This window comes from Molossus molossus, unplaced genomic scaffold, assembly GCF_014108415.1.
Source record: "Molossus molossus isolate mMolMol1 unplaced genomic scaffold, mMolMol1.p scaffold_m16_p_2, whole genome shotgun sequence".
Taxonomy (NCBI): Eukaryota; Metazoa; Chordata; class Mammalia; order Chiroptera; family Molossidae; genus Molossus; species Molossus molossus.
This window is the reverse complement of record NW_023425355.1, coordinates 141,134,265-141,151,777: the sequence shown is the minus strand read 5'-3', so window position 1 is coordinate 141,151,777 and position 17,513 is coordinate 141,134,265. Positions and strand designations below refer to the sequence as shown.

Sequence of the window (17,513 nt, the reverse complement as noted above, 5' to 3'; positions counted from 1 at the left end):
TCTGTGTTTTCTTTGTTCTTTTTTTTTGCACAATCATCTGTTGTAATGAGGCAAACGCACTGACCCTGTGCTCAGAAGATCTGGATGTATATCTCGGGGCAGTGAGCTTGGCCACTTATTACTATACATGAAGTGCTGTGAACCTCAGTTTGTCTGTCATATGATTGATTATAAAAATTCCTACCTCAGAACATTGTTGGAGGAAAATTATAACAAATGGTAGGTGCAAAACTGCTTTTAAGATTAAAAATACTAAACACATAGTCCTGGCCTGTGTGATTCAGTTGGTTGGAACTGCATCCCGTGTACCAGAATTTCGTGGGTTCGATTCCTGGTAAGGGCACATACCTAGGTTGTGGGTTTGATCCCTGGTCTGGGCGTGTATATGGGAGACAACCAATTGATGTAACTCTCTCACATCGATGTTTCTCTCTCTTTCTCTTTCTCTCCCTCTCTTCCTTTCTCTCTAAAATCACTTAAAAAAAAATACTAACACATAAAAAGGTCCAGATTGTTAGTTTAGCCACCACTGTGGCACTTACAGTTATGACAGCAGGGAAGACATAACTCTTTCTTTTTATGTCCATTCTTCTTAAAAGTATGGGTCAAGAACCTGTCAGAATCACCTGTACTGTTTTTTAAATGTAAATCTCCAAGGGGAGGGCAATAATTTGCATTTTGATCTCTTTAAATGATTCTTACACACACTGAAGTTTTGAAAACCAGAGTGATACCTCCACTTCAGGGGTGTTTGATGGGCTTCTGCTGACTTAGGCTTCATGGGGTAAACTCATAGACAATTTGGATTTTTCTTTCTCATTCTCAAGCCCCAAATCCTGATTTTCTGAAGTCCAGTCCTGGCTTGGTTCCTATAACCTCCCATCTTGGGGTAAGTTTCAAGCTCTGTTCTAGTTTTACCCTATGTGGCTCTCATTCTAGATCTCTCTCATTCTAGACCTTCTCTTGGGTGTCCTTCCCAGGAGCCTCAGCTGTTAGCTTTCCTCCACCTTTCACTCCTAGAGTGTCCCCAGACTAAATTCTCAGTCAAGTTTTTTGTGACCCCTGGGGAATAATTATCACAACCTGCTCCTGTTGAGATAGCTCTTAGAGTGTCTTGACTACAAAACATCCCAAGAGTCAACCCCGTCTGGGGAAAGGAAGGCTCACCAGCAAGTCAGGTCATGTGACAGTCATCTCTTCCCTTTGAAGGAAGGGCCATTACAACCTGCCCCTGCCCCAGTGCTTGCAATTGTCCAGTGATGTGCACAGAAGTGGCCCATAGCACTCTTCTCCTGACCCATTTCAGAGGAAAATCCAAATGTCTTGGATGTTCCAGAATTGACTGAGTACAGAACAGTTCTTATTTGGCTTCACCACCCTAGAACCAGGGGAAGCTGGGGTCCACTCTGTATGATCAAGCTTGCTTTAGGGAGTTTCAGCCATATCAGGCCTCAGTGATGTTCTACTTTCTTAGCTCTCGCAGAAAGAAATATATGTTAGTAAAGCAAGGTTTTGTATCATAGATAAGTCCCAACACAGCTTCTACTGGCTTCACTAGCAGATGCATAAGTCAATTTCTAGTTCTAGTTATGAGTTCGAGCATTAAGACAATCCGACTTGGCTTTTTGTCCTGGCATCATTTCCTAGCACATATGGAAATGTTCCTGCGAATGTGAGAACATTGGAGGATGTAGATTTTATTCCAAATAACACGTGTTCCTCTTCTCCTTTCATGCTGTCTCTGTAGGAGAATATAGACTTTACCAAGTGAAATGATGGTAGATTCATGTAGGAAACAACTTTTTTTTTTTTTAACTTAAGACTTTATTTGGATTTCGCTAAATTTTTCACTAATATCCGCTTTATGTTCTAGATTTAATCCAGGGCAGCAGATGGCAATTTAGTTGGCAGGTCCCCCCCCCCCCCCCCGCCATACACACACATTCTTCTCTGGTCTGTGGCAGCTTCTGTGTCTTTCCTTGTTTTTCGTGACCTTGACAACCTTGAGGAGTACGGAACAGGCATTCTGTGTAATGTCTTCTAATTTTGTGGGGTTTTGTGTGTGTTGTTGTTTTCTCACTATTAGACTGTGGTTATGGGTTTTGGAAAGAATGCAGGTGAAGTGCCCTTTTTTTCAGATCATATCCGAAGTGTATGCTATCTATATTGCATCATTCATGACATTAATCTTAATTACTTGGTTAAGGTAGTGTTTTCCATATTTCTCCACTGAGTAGTTGGCACCATTTCTTTTTTTGTTGCTCTATTCTTTGGAAATGAGTCATTAAGTCTAGGTTACCTTCCAGCTGGGTGGAAATAAAAATTAATCTCCACCTCCTCTGGTGGGGAGAATCTACACATCTTGTTTGGAATTCTTCTGGGGAAAAAAAATTTCCTTTCTCTCTCAATTATTTATTCAAATTTACTAATATATAATTTTATACTTTAGGTTATAACCCAGTACTAGGCTATTTATTTTGTTGCTCAAATTGTTCCAACTTTGGCCACGAGGAATTCCTTTAAGTTAGATACGTTCCTTTGAAGTGTCTCTATACTTTCATTTTTGAGCACTTTCTTTTTTATTTTTTATTGTTGAAAGTATTACAGGTATTCCCCCATTTTGTCCCCCATTGACTCCCTCCTCCCATCCTCCTCCTGCTTTCCCCAACCAAATGTCTGTGTCCATTGATTGTGTATATATGCATAGAAGTTCTTTGGTTTATCTCTCCCCCACTCCATCCCTCTGAGGTTTATCAGTTTGTTCTCTACTTCCATGATTCTGGATCTATTTTGATCAACAGCTTATTTTGTTCATGATAAACCATAAATAAGTGAGATCATGTGGTACTTGCCTTTTCCTTTTCTTTTTTTTTTTTTTTATCCTCACCCGAGGACATTTTTCCAATTTTTGTACAGATAGAGTGGGAGGGACTGAGAGAGAGAGAAACATCGACGTGAAAGGGACACATCGAGTGGCTGCCACCCGCACGACCAACCAGGGCCGGGGACAAACTGCAACCGAAGTCCGTGCCCTTAGCGGGAACCGAACCCGGGTCTCTCCGGACCACAGGTCGGCGCTCTAACCGCTGAGCCAAACCGGCCAGGGTGGTACTTGCCTTTTTCTGACTGGCTTATTTCACTTAGCATAATACTCTTCAGGTCCTTCCATGCCATCTCAAAGGATAAGAGATCTTTCTTACAGCTGCATAGTACTCCACTGTGTATATGTACCACAGCTTTTTATCCATTTGTCTACTGATGGACACTTGGGTTGTTTCCATATCTTAGCTATTGTAAATAGTACTGCTATGAACATAGGGGTACATATATTCTTTCTGATTGGTGTTTCAGGCTTCTTAGGGCATATTCCTAGAAGTGGGATCATTGGTATTTCCATTTTTAATTTTTGAGGAAACATCATATTGTTTTCCATAGTGACTGCACCAGTCTGCATTCCCACCAGCAGTGTACTAGAGTCCCCTTTTCTCCACACCCTCGCCAGCACTTGTTGTTTGAAAACTTGTTGATGGCAGCCATTCTGGCAGATGTGAGGTGATACCTCATAGTCATTTTAATTTGCATCTTGCTGATGATTAGCGACTTTGAGCATTTTTTCATATGTCTCCTTGCCATTTGTATGTCCTGGTTGGAGAAGTGTCTATTCAGGTCCTCTGCCCCCCCCCCCCCCCTTTAAATATGTTTGTATTGATTTTTTTGTTTTGTTTTTTGAGAGAGTGGAAGGGAAAGAGAGATAGAAACATCAATGTAACAGAGAAAAACCAACCAGCTGCCTCCTGCATGTCGCCCCCCATGCCCCCCAGGGATTGAGCCCACAACCCGAGTATATGCCCTGACTGGGCATCCAACTGGGACCTCTCAGTCTATGGGAGGGTGCTTAATCCACTGAGCCATACCTGCCAGGCCTCTGCCCATTTTTAATTGGATTGTTTGTCTTCCTTTTGTTGAGTTTTATGCATACTCTATATATTTTTAGGAGACTTATTTCATTGGTTGGCATTAAGATGTTGACTTGCTGGTTATAGGGGCTGGAAACTCAAACTGCATGTCGGTTTTTGTAAATAATGTTTCATTGGAACACAACCACGCCAATATATTTATATATTATCCATGGCCACTTTCCCACTATAGTAAGAAGAGTTGACTAGTTGCAACAGGATGGTATGACCTTCAAAGCCTAAAATATTTACCACCTAGCTTTTCACAAAAAAATGCTTGCCAACCCCTGGTTTAGACTATAAGCATTCAGAGGTCATAGAACAGGTACAATTAGGTTAATTTGTAAAAAGCTGAGCATAATTCTGTGTGCCTAATAGGTATGTTGTGGTGCATTTAAGATTTCCAGAGTTGCAACATACAGGACTTTAAAACTTCTATGCGCGTGACAAAAATTGTTAATTATGCTTATTTTTTATTAGTAGGATTCTGGATCAGTTTAATTTTTTTCCTTTTCTTGTTTTCTCAAATTTCCTTCAATAAATACTTATTACACACACACACACACACACACACACACACACACACCACATTTCAGACCTCTCATTCCAGGTGATGTGGTGGGGTCTAGTCTTTAAACAGATCTAAACAATATGACTTTTTTTTTTCCTAAATCAATGTAAAGATGGAAATAGAGGGCAACCCCTTTTATAAGCCAATCATAATTAAATTAAAACAATAATATTCAGAAGTCTCTCTTTTAGCATTGTGCCCCTGTGATAAATATTCATGAGTTTGTCAGTCAAAAGAAAAATTAGTGGGTTAGGATTGATTATTCTACAATGTATTTTACAATCCTAAATCCAGGTCATAATCCTTAGGAGGTGCTAGGCAATCATATTTGCCAGATTATGTTGCTGAGCTGTATATTATTAGTCAGGACTCTGTGGTTGCAAGTGACAGAAAGCTGACTCAAACTACCTAAGGTAAATAGAGGAGGTACTTGTTAGCACACATATTCAAATCACAGAAAGGATGTAGGAGCAAGTGGAAGCAGCTCAAACTTCATCATCTTTCCGTGTTTCTACCTCTGTTTCTCTTTTTTCGTGGGAGTTATTCTCTCAAGTCAGCTTGCTAGATCTTGCTTGAAAAATCATAGGAGGATTCTGATAAGTCAGACTTGGGACATGTACTAACTCCTGGTTGGGGGAGAGGAGGTGAAGAGAGCGGGTTGGGAGTGATGACAAAGTGAGTTTCTATGGCCAGGTGGAGGAGTTGCAGTCACTGGGGGGACTACTTTGGAGCAGGCAGCCATTGTGACTAGCATATACTCATTACAGACATATAGTCCAGATGAACTAAGAGAACATGGATACTATATACAGGTAGGCATCTAGAGTTCATCTCAGGAAATCCATGGTATTTTAAATCCTTAAAGATCATTCATCAATTGCCATTAAAATCTAAGCCTTCACTCCCTTCTTCCCCATCCCACCAATGGAAAACAAAGCATGCTTCTATTTATCTTCCTCCAGCAATTTGCTCTCTACCCTACCAGTTAGATCCTGATCACTCCCACTTACCGTCACCTGCATTCAAGAAGGCAGAAGCTTGAATTGCTCCCCTAAGAATCTGCGCCAGTGCTGCTAAGACATCAGAAAACATCAAACAACCTGAGAGCTTGCTAAAACACTGATTCCTGAGCTCCATCACCACAGGATCTGAGTTCATATGTATGAGCGGTGGTCATGAACTTGCATCTCTAACATGTTCCCAAATAACGCTGATGCTCAATAGCACTGATTATAGTTTATGTCTCAAACCCTGTATTTTCATAGTAACCTCAAAACCTCAGTGGTTTTCACCCAGGGGTAATTTTGCCTTCTACAGGACACCTGGCAATGTTTCTGGCACTTGGAACTTGTAGGTATCTGAAGACATTTTTGATTGTCGCTGCTTGGGGATGGTGATGGGTGCTACTGGCATCTAGTGGGTAGAAGCCAAGGGTGCTGCTAAACATCCTGTAATATATAGGACAGCTTCCAAAAAACAAACAAACAAACAAACAAACAAAAAAAAACAATCTGGCACACAAAATGGCAATAGTGCTGAGGTGGAAAAGCCCTACTTTAGTTACCTCTGGGCCAATCTTGAGCAACCCATGGGCCAAAGCTGAACTTTGCTCATAGTTTTTTGTATCTTCTATTTTGTTCTAAAATGCAGCATAAGTGAAAAGATGCTTTGCTGGTGGGAGTGCAAAATGGTATAGCCATTTTGGGAGACAGTTTGATGGTTTCTTACAAAACTAAACATACTCTTGCCATAGGATCCAGAAATCGCACTCTTTGGTATTCACCCAAAGGAGGTGAAAACTTATGTCTACACACAAACCTGCACACAGATATTTATAGCAACTTTATTCATAATTGTCAAAACCTGAAAGCAACCAAGATGTCCTTTGATAGGTACTGAATGGATAAATAAACTATGGTACATTCAGACAATGAAAAATTATTCAGTGCTAAAAAACAAATGACTATCAAGCCATGAAAGAACATGGAGAAAACTTAAACACATCTTACTAAGTGGAAGGAGCCAATCTAAAAAGGCTGCATACTATATGATTCCAAGTATAGGACATTTTAGAAAAGGCAAAGCTATGGAGACATAAGGTTGCCAGCTTTGGAAGGTGAAGAGGAAAGGATGAATAAATGGGACATAGAGGATTTTTAGGGCAGTGAAAATATTCTGTATGATACTACAATGGTGGGTACATGTCATTATACGTTTGTTCAAACTCATAGAATGTACAACACCAAGAGTGAACTAGAATGTTGAAATGTACACTCTGGACTTTGGGTAATCATGATGTGTGAGTTTAGATTCATCAGTTGTAACAAATGTACCCTCTGGTAGGGGATGTTGATCATGAGAGAGGCTGTGGGGGCTGGAGGTATATGGGAAATCTTTATACATCCTCTCAATTTTGCTGTGAACCTAAAAAAAGTAGTCTTTTTTTTTTTTTTTTTTTGGTAAAAAGGCTGTAAAACGAAGCAGATTATAATACAACCAATTTAACATCTACTGTTGTACATTGTGCTTACGTCCTTATATTATCAGCCTGGCCCTGGAGTCATCTCAGTTTGGGATCCTTTGATCTCATCCAACCTCTTTATTTTATAAATGAGGAACAAGGAAGGAGATTGGCTAAATAATTTGCCCAAGGTTCAATGACGAAAGCAGGTCTGGAATCCAGGCCTGTGACAGTAATCACAATGCAAATGTGAATTACTATACACACGCTGGTACCCTTTACATTCAGGTAAAGCCATATTACTTGTTAATCTATTTATCTTTCAGCATTCCTTCCCCACACACAGTGTTCTTATTTACACACACACGATTAAATACTTAGATACATAGATCAAAGGTTCTCATATATTACATAATAACAGCATTGGACCCATGACATTATTTGGTCCATATTTATTTAGCATCCTCTCCAAATGTTTATATGTAAAGATGCTCCAGCAGCAAGTTCTATTTTTGAAATACCAAGTTGAAGCTTGGAACTTGTGCAACTGGATGGCTCTTCCATCTATCCAATGCAGAGTGAAAACAGCTGGCCTCTTAAAATGTGTGCCCTATAGCCAAACTCTTCCTCTCCCCTTCAAAGAAGTTCTGCACCATCTAGTTTTTTTTTTCTTTTTTGTTATCCTCATTTTAGCATTAAAAGAATTGTAAAAAAAACAAAAACAGAAGCCAGAACAACAATGAAACCACAAAACTGAAAACTCAAAGAAAGATACTGAATTACACTTGAATTCTGCCTCCCTATCAGGGGTTGGCAAACTATGGCCTGTGTGGAAAATCCAGCCCACCATCTGCTGTTATAAATAAAGTTTTATTAGAACACAACCATATACATGTTTTCTGTGGCTGTTTTCAATGGCAGAGTTGAGTATGGCTGGAAAAGTCTAAGATATTTACTAACTAGCCCTTTGCAGGAAAAGTTTGCCTAACCTGCTCTTAATTATGTATTGGGTTGTACCGTATGAAATTGCCAACACTGGGCAGTTTTGACCTACACATTCATATGGTTTATTCTAAAAAGAGATAATGATTCCACTGAAAATGGCTTTTTTTTCCTTGTAAGCTAAAACTTGCAGTGACTTTCAGGGCTCAAAACAGAACTTTACAATGGCCATGATTATCAATAAAATCACCTTTTCATCCTCAAAAATTAAAATAAAAATCATCCTTCTTTTTTCCTGGAAAATGGGCAAGGACTAGACTGCCTCATTGGCCTTGAAACAGAATTTTCTAGTAAAAGATTTTGCAGCTTTCTGGAGCCATAGATCCACCTTGCCCCACCTATAAGATCTCTCTCAACTGCAGTTAGTCATTTGTGGGGACTTTTTATTAGCTCCCTCCTCCCACGCCATCTTCTGCAAACACTTGAATGTCTATGCTTCGCGTATGAGATGGCACTAATAGTTTTGCATAATGTCAGTCATTATAGGTCATTGCTAATATAATAGAGTAAACCTCTGCCCAGATGGATTCAAGTTACACCACACCTATAGCTGTTCATTTCTGGTTTCCTGTAGAAATACTCAGGATGGTGAGAGGAAATGAGGTGAGGTATGTCACTTGACCAACCTACTTTGGAATTCTGGCACTACCCCTTACCAGTTGTATGAAGCTGGGGGAGTTTTGTAGCTTTGATAAGCCTTACTTTCCTCAGCTATAGAATGGGAATGATGTCTATTTTGCAGAGGTTGTTATAAGGATTAATAAGTATGTGAGCAAAGTGCTTGACGATTAGCAATTAAATACATGATAAAAGTCAAACCACATGGAATTGCTGGGAAAAAAAAAAATGGCAGTGGCTTGTCATTGAACCGAAAGTTGTCATTGTTTGAATTGTTACCATCATTGCAAGTACATAGGCCACTCCTAGGGAAGATGTCCCACTTGGAGCTTCCAGCCAGGGGTGGGGCTGTGGTGAAGCCAGTAAGGCACCATTTAAGGAGGCACTCACTCTCAGGTGCAGACCCTATACTAGCATGACTCTGAGAGTAAGTGCTTCCTTAAGTTTTCTTTTGGAGGTGGCACCTCTCTTGACTCTCCCTAGTCCCTGGTCTGTTGCTGGGTTCCCTTATCTAGCAGAGAAATACCCCATCTCCTTATCAGCACAGGAGCTTGGTGCCTCTTGCTAACCTGAAAACCCTGTTTTGGATGACACTTTAATAACTAAGGGATCGATGACTCATGACAAATCATAACATGACACCCTCCCAAAGATGCTTGCTTCAAAAGAGAATTAAAATCTAATTTAAAAAGACAAGATTTTAGGCATGACTTAGTCAGTTGGCAGGCAGTGTCTCATGTGTCCCTGCAGGTCCAAGCACATAAACAGGCAGCCAGAGAGAGACTGATGCCCTGGGGACTTCAGCTGGGTCTTGAAGAAGGGCTAAGTAGTCAGATGAGAAGGAATGCATGTTAGTATGATCAAAGGCACATCCCAAAAGATCTTTCCCTCTTTCCTTTTATTTTATTCTCCAAAAATGACTTGATATGACAAAGGACTCAAGTGGTATCCAGCCTCCAAGATTGTCCCCAGTGTTTCTCTTCTTCTGGTATTCATGCTTATGTGTAAATAGCCCCCCTTCCCCTCCCCACTGAATGAAGGCTGCTCTGGGTGACTGTGGAATAGGGTAGAGGTGAAGGTGTGTGACTTTCCAGGCTAGCCACATAAATGCATTGTGCCTACTACTTTGCTCTCTTAGATTGTTCACACTTAGGGAAGCCAACCACCATGTTAGGAGGATGCTCAAGCAGCCCTGTGAAGAGGACCACATGGGAAAGAAACCGAGGCCTCCTTCCAACAGCCAGCACCAAGTTACAAACCATGTGAGTGCACCATGTTGGAAGTGGATTCTCAGCCCTAATCATAGCTTTAGAACAGTGATTTTTAACTGATATGTCATAGTAATTTTTAAAACATGCAATACCTGATTATTTAGTTAGGGGCACTGACCTCTTTTTTCTTAGACTGTCAAATAAAAAAAATGATACAGCCAACACAATAGCCACCCAGGGTGAATGAATAACAATTATACCTTTTTTTTTTTTTGTCAGATCAGCAAAAAATATAATGTAATTTTTGGTGTGCTTTGGAATTTTAGTAATTAGTTTATGTGTGCATGACATAGAAAAGATATTTGACCCATAGAAAATATGAGATAATAAATGTTTATTGTTGTTTTAAGCTATTAAGTTTTAAGTAACGTGTTGCACAAGAATACAACTAGAATTCAGGGGGAGAAAAACCTTCTTGAATTTCAATAAGAAAAGTACAAACAACATAGAAAAATGGACAAGACTTGAAGAGACATTTCACCAAGAATATCTAAATGGCCAATGATGATATTGCTGCAGACTGAAGGTTTGTGTCCCCCCAAATTCACATGTTGAAACATAATCCCCAACATGATAGTATTTGGAGGTGGAGCCCTTGGAAGGTGATCAAGTCATGAGGGTAAAGCCCTCATGAATGAGATTAATGCTCTTATAAAAGAGACCTCAGCCCCACTGGTGTGGTTCAGTGGTTGAGCATCGACCCATGCACCGGGAGGTCACTGGATTGATTCCCAGTCAGGGCACATGCCCAGGTTGTGGGCCCAGTCCCCAGTAGAGAGCCTGCAGGAGGCAGCCAATGGATGTTTTTGTCTCATCAATGTTTCTGTTTCTCTCTCCCCCTCTCTTCCTTTCATTGAAATAAATGAAGACACATTTAAAAATAATAGTAATAATAAAATAAAAGAGACCCCAGAGAGCTCCCTGGCCTCTCCTGCCATGTGAGGACAGAGGGAGAAGACAGCCATCTATGAACAGGAAGAGTCTTTCTCCAGCAGACACCACATCTACTGGTGCCTGACCTTGGACTTTCCAGCCTCTAGAACTGTGGGCAATTAATTTCTGTTGTTAATTAGCCACCCAATCTATGGCATTCAATTACAGCAGCATGAATTAAGACAGAAATTTTTATCTATGTTCATCAGGGATATTGGCCTGTAATTTTCTTTCTTTGTAGTGTCTTTTTCTGGTTTTGAAATTAGAATTATGTTGGCCTCATAAAACAAGTTTGGAAGTCTTCCTTCTTGAATTTCTTGAAATAGTTTGAGGAGAATGGGTATTACTTCTTCTTTGAATGTTCAGTAAAATTCCCCCGTGAAGCCGTCCGGGACTGGGCTTTTGTTTGCTGGGAGAGTCTTGAATACATCTTCAATTTCTTTTGTTGTTATTGGTCTGTTCAAGTTTTCTATCTCTTCCCGGTCCAGTTTTGGGAGACGATGTGTTTCTAGAAATTTGTCCATTTCACTTAGATTGTCAAATTTGTTGCCATATAATCGTTCATAATATTAACAATCCTTTGTATTTCTGTGGTGTCAGTTATTATTTCTCCTCTTTCATTTCTGATTTTGTGTATTTAGTTTCTCTCTGTTTGTTTCTTGGTGAGTCTAGCTAAGGATCCATCATTCTTGTTTATCAGAACCAGCACTTTGTTTCATTGATCCTTTGAATTGTTTTTTTGGTCTCTATGTCATTTATTTCTGCTCTGATCTTTACTATTTCCTTCCTTCTACTTGCTCTGGGGTTTTCCTTTTGTTTGCTTTCTAGTTCTTTAAGTTGTGAGGTTAGTCTATTAGAAATTTTTCTTGCTTCTTGAGGTAGGCCTGTAGTGCTATGAACTTCCCTCTCAGAACTGCTTTTGCTGCATCCCATAGATTTTGTGTTGTTGTGTGTTCGTTTTCATTGGTTTCCAGGAATTTTTGAATTTCTTCCTTGATCTCCATGGTAACCCATTCATTGTTCAATAACATGCTATTTAGCCTCCATGTTTTCAAATGGCTTTGCATTTTCTTAGAAATTGGTGCCAAGGAGTGGGGGTGCTGCTATAATACATAATTAAAAATGTGGAAGTGACTTTGGAACTGAGTAATGGGTAGAGGCTGGAGGAGTTTTCAAAGGATGAAATTGCCTGGGGCTTAGAACCCCAACCCAGGAGAGTTGTGGGGGCCCAGGCCGAGACCCAGTGTGGAGTGGTCTCTCTGAGCTGTGGGCTGATGTTGCCACACAGTCGAGCCCTACACAGCAATAGCACTGAATGAGCTATGACTACATTCAACAACAAGGATGTGTCTCACAGAAAATGTCGAGCTTCTGGGGGCACTTGTGCTGGTCTTCTCTTATTTTGTAATCTGGGTGCTGGTTACATGGATGTGTTTGTTCAGTCTGTGAAAATCTGCCTCGCTGTGGAAGAAGGTTTTGAAAGCACCTACTTTCTGTGATGTTTTGAGTAGCAAGACGTTCCCAGTTCAGATCATGAAATCTGCAGTTCTCAGGTTCCGGCTCAAGGTAAAGTCAGGTTGGGACACCCATTCCTCCAATTCAGGGGATGGCCAATAAGAGCCTGCAGGCAAAATTCAGCCAGCATCTCTTTGTAAATAAAGTGTTACCATTCACTCATATATTATCTGTGGCTGCTTCTCCTACACACCAGCAGAGTTGCAGGGCTGTGGCTGACATCGCGTGGCCCACAAAACCATCTGCTCTGATGGACTGAGAAGCTCCTGGTACTCTTGTACCTCTCACCTCTCTATCCCCTTCACCCTTTGTCCTCCTTTTTTCTTGCTCATGCGTATGCATAGAGGCTTTTCCCAAATGCAGACAAGCCCTGTGATTCTCTGGACAAAAGACAAGTGGGACTAAGCCCCACACTTGCCATTGCCCTGTCTCTGTCATAAATCTAAGCTGCCTATTGGGACAGACCCCAGGTGTTCCCGTATGTGAGCCAGGGCTTGGAACATTCAGATTGTTCCTCTGGCTCATGACTACGGTGCTCCCGAAGATGAGATTAAATTTGACAACAATGGCAACTCGGGTCACACAGAACACCTGCACATACTCAGCGATTTAAGCAGAAAAAGATCTCGAAGTGAAGGGTGTTTGGGAAAGGATATCTAGACGGAATCGCCTTGATTACTAACTACAAATCACATGAATGTACATGGGCTCTGGGTTCCTATGGCTTTGTTTTTAGCTAAGAGGATATGACACTTGCCAGGTGTTTGGCAATTCTGTCTTGCTGAATGTGGTCACTCACACAGAAATACAAAAATCATGCACTGTTTAAATCAAGAAAAAATGTCACTGCCAGACCTGTTCTTTTCTGAAGGATTTTCTCTCCCCCATTTAAAATCAGCTGCCGGCCCTGGCCGGTTTGGCACAGCGGTTGGAGCGTCCACCTGCGGTCCGGAGAGACCCGGGTTTGGTTCCCGCTAGGGGCACGTACCTCGGTTGCAGTTTGTCCCGGACCCTGGTTGGTCGTGCGGGTGGCGGCCACTCGATGTGTCCCTTTCACATCGATGTTTCCCTCTCTCTCTCTTCCTCTCTCTCCCTCCCACTCTGTCTGTATAAAAAATGGAAAAATGTCCTCGGGTGAGGATAAAAAAAAATAAAAAATAAAAAATAAAATAAAATCAGCTGCCGTTTGGGCATCATTTTGGCTTAAGAAAGGAGACATTGAAATGGAAGAAAACAACTTAGGGAGGGATTGTCCGATAGTTAGAACTCTAAGGTTCAAGGGAAAGTGTTGGCTCTCTTTCTGCATTCTTCTAAGGATTTGCTCTGTGACCTTGCATTTACTTAGTCTATCTGGTCTTCCATCTGTAAGAGTGAATTTTTAAGTTCATGCTCACTCAACTTCCTCAACTGATCTAGAGAGTGATAGTTGTCCACGCATTCTTTTAGATGAAATAGAGATGGAATTTTAAAATAAACCCCTGTGAAAAGGGCCAGTATGTTTCCACCACCAGTACTTTGTGATGCAGAGTGATGATTTATATCCATACTGGCTCCTAATTTGCACAGTATCATTGTGTGATGCTATCATCATATGACTTTATGTGCCTTTACCGAAGGGAGGAGAGGAGTCTGGGTAAAGAGAAGAAATTGTACAGAAGCACAAAAGGAAAGACCTCCCCAAATTATTTATTACTTCCTTTTTTGCTTGTATTGGTTGGATTTTCAATTAACTCACCAGAAACACATATTGAACATATATAATATTCAAGGCACTATTGTGGGTATAAAGACACTTTAGAAACCCTCTCTGTGAGATACAAAAGTTTTCCAAGTAAGAAACCACAAGTTCAAATTCTGTCTATACTTTGTACTGGATATGTGACCTTTGGGAACCTACTTATTCTATCTGAGCCTTAATTTTCTCAACCAAAAGTGGTCATCATTACCCATCCATCCCTTAGCAGTGTAGTGAAAAGGAAAGAAAAAACAGGAGCCAGCAGTCAATGTTACCCACATGATTGTTGTTATTTTAACAAGTATTTCACAATTGAATCCACTTTTGTGAAGAGAACATTTCTAAAACTTGGAACACAGAAAGATGACAGTGCGCCCTGTATTTGTTTATGGTATGTGCCCCTAGCGGAAACCGAACCCGGGACTCTCTGGCCCACAGGCCGATGCTCCAACCGCTGAGCCAAACCGGCCAGGGCAACAGTATGCCCTTTAGAGGTCATACTGGAGCATTCTCTGCTGGCCCACCTGAAGGACTGAGGCTGACTCCCTTGCTCTGAATAATGAGCCTGTCTGTTTTCTTTGGGTGGTTTTCATTTATATCCACACAATAATGAAACTAAGAGTTACCCTGCCTGTTGTTATCACCACACACCGACAATTCTAAATAATTTCAGTGATACAACACTCTTCCTGGGCAAGGGTGGACTGCTCCTATCACTCTGGCCCCCTAGTCCCCCCGGGATATAGCAAGGTACCTCTGTTTGACTTGCTATTTACTCTTTATTAAATAAGATTCCAGGCTGGGAGATGTAAATCACTACCAGTCTGGTAGAGATGCAAATCACTTCTGACAGGTGGAAACGATAACCCCAAGGTTACAGTTTTATTGCCCTGTAGGACATGGAGCAGTTTTGTATCTAACATATTAATCTCTTTTGAACATTCTTCTTCCTTAATGCCTATATATACACAGTTCCTCCAAGGCTCCTTGAAATGCCTTTTATGGTCTCCTTGATCCCATCATTAATGAATTGGATAAAAATCTTTGACACGAGCCAGGTGTTTAACTTTTTGGAAACTGTGCTTTGAAAAAGAGTGGGAAAAGTCAGCAAAGGAGCCCATCATGGCAGATGTGGTGCATGAAGGGCTTCGGCTCCATCCGTGCGGCCAGCAGTCTATCCTGTCTTAGATCCACCCTGGCGGTGTTGTTTTCAACCTATATTATTAACTTCCCTTCAGGAGCCATAGCCCCGGAAAAGCTTTTCCACAACGTTAATTAAAAGAGGAGTCTGAAAATGTAAATAACATTTGTGGCCTCAAAGCCACCTGCAAAGGTACTGGTGGAAGGCCTTGCAGGTCAGGCCAGTAAGTGGCACCCAGCGAAAGCAGCCTGGTACTCAGTGGGTGTCCGTGAGAACCACCACCTTTCCCCAGAATGCGATGTAGGAAAGGGAGTGATAAAGCACATGGACCAGAGTTCACATGCCCAAACATCCAGCGAGTTCTAACAGTGAACCCAGGAGAAACCTTGGCCTCCGTGGAGTGGGGCAGACTCGCTTATGAAATTTGTTGGCAATAAAATATTTGAACAGCTGGGGCCCTGGGTATAGTTCTGACATCGGCTATTTTATACAAAGTAATCTTTTTGTTTTTCCCCCACGCAAAAAGGGCAAAGATCTTTTCATGTTTTTAGTTTAAAAAGTCATCATTAGTCCTACTGGGTCAGTCCATCTGCTTGTTTTCTGGCTTCTTAATTAACAAAATGCCTTGTCATTTACTATGTGTTTTCAATCAGCTGGCATGTATTTAAGGGGCTTTTTCTCATGTCAAAGGCATTTCGTTCTTTGAAGAGATCATAAGGCGTGCTTGTCTTTTCATTGCAGTCCTGGCATTTGGGCTGCTGTTGGTACTGTGGTCCACTGTTTTGTTAATTTTTTAATTTTTAAATAGATTTTTACTGATTTTTAGAGAGAGAAGAAGGAAGAGGGAGAGAGTGATAGAAACATCGATGAGAGAAGAACATCCTCCAGCTGCTTCCTGCATGCCCCCCACTGGAGGCCTGCAACCTGGGCATTTGCCTTGACCAGGAATTGAACCGTCAGCCTCTTGCTGCATAGGTTGATGCTCAACCACTGAGCCACACCAGCTGGGCTTGTGGTCCACTATTTTATGTGCGGTTTTATATTTATCTGGCTCTGAACTGTCGTCTACCAAGATGGGTACTTTGTAGGTAAAGACTGATCAAGTTGATTCTAATCAGGCAGACCTCAAACTTTATGGAGGTTTTTCATTTTGCTTTGGTTTCAAATATTAAGGTGACCGAGTGACAACATGAATGGAATGAAAATCTTATTTAAAAAAAAAAACATCACCCCAAGTCATTCCATATTTTGATAACTTTAACAAAGCTGTTTTTCAGTTATTAGCAGAATTGCAAAAAGATTATCCAGGGCCTAGAGCACTATCATTGTAACTGTTGGATGAACTTTCTTAAATAATCAAAACAATCTAAATGGTCAATTTGCATATATTTTGTGTTGCCTTGGTCTGAGCATTGATCTCTCCCAAAATAAATCTGGGAAGCAGAACTGAGGAATCGAGCAGGTGAAGGGTTTCATGCTTCCAGTTCTGCAGGGCCAAACCCTGCCTCTTTCTACCCTTTCACCTGAAAAAAGGTTTTCTGATCAGGGCTCCCCGATGCCTGTGGTCAGTCCCCAGATCACAGATGTGTTCATCAGACACTCACTGCTTCCTGAACTAGTGACAGGCTAAACAGTCTGCTTTCTCCGGCTTTCCCTCCTCCAACACAGCATGCTATTTGTCAGGAAAGGAACAAGGAGAAACACAAGGAACCTAAATGTACAGTGGTTTCCGTAAATGTCGTTAGTACTGGTTGTTCTACAATGGATCGTTTGAGAAAAATCTCCCTGAAACATTGCTACTGCCTCTTGGAAGTATGAGCTCAGGCTTTTCTCTTGCATTTTCTAGAAAATACCATCTTCAAAGAGCTGAGCGTTCTCTACATAAAAGCTTTGGGGTCTGCCTTCCCTCCTCTGGCTTTCCTGCTGCTTCTGACACTCAAGTTACTTCTTCTACCATAGGAAGGCCTTCACTTACTGCTTCTAATTGGATTTCTAAGGGGGTATTTATTAAAGAGGAGGAACTTGTCTGTTTTCCCCTGCAGCCTTGCCATGAAGCTGAGATTAATGGCCCCTTATAAATTGCTGGTCTGATTTCTCTGCAATACCTGGACGTTCTGACCCCATAACACAGGTAATAAAAGTGAGTGGTATGGAATAACATCTAATTATATTAGAATAGCTCTTTCTGTTGCATCTGTCTTGAAACTGTGGAATTGCTGAGGCACCCCTGCCCTTGCCCCCACCTGCTCCCCACCCCCCATGACATGCTCCTCTGACATGTCTACCCATCTTATAAGCCTGAGGGCTTTC

General features: G+C 41.2%; 1 long non-coding RNA gene across 1 annotated transcript in view; it reads left to right on the top strand.

Moving 5' to 3' along the window:
* Nucleotides 1-9,760: 9,760 nt before the first annotated feature.
* LOC118636443 overlaps nucleotides 9,761-17,513 on the top strand; it is a 52,202-nt gene continuing 44,449 nt past the window's right edge. Inside the window, exon 1 of the long non-coding RNA XR_004960653.1 lies at nucleotides 9,761-9,870. This is a non-coding gene — a long non-coding RNA (uncharacterized LOC118636443). The remainder of the gene's footprint in view (nucleotides 9,871-17,513) is intronic.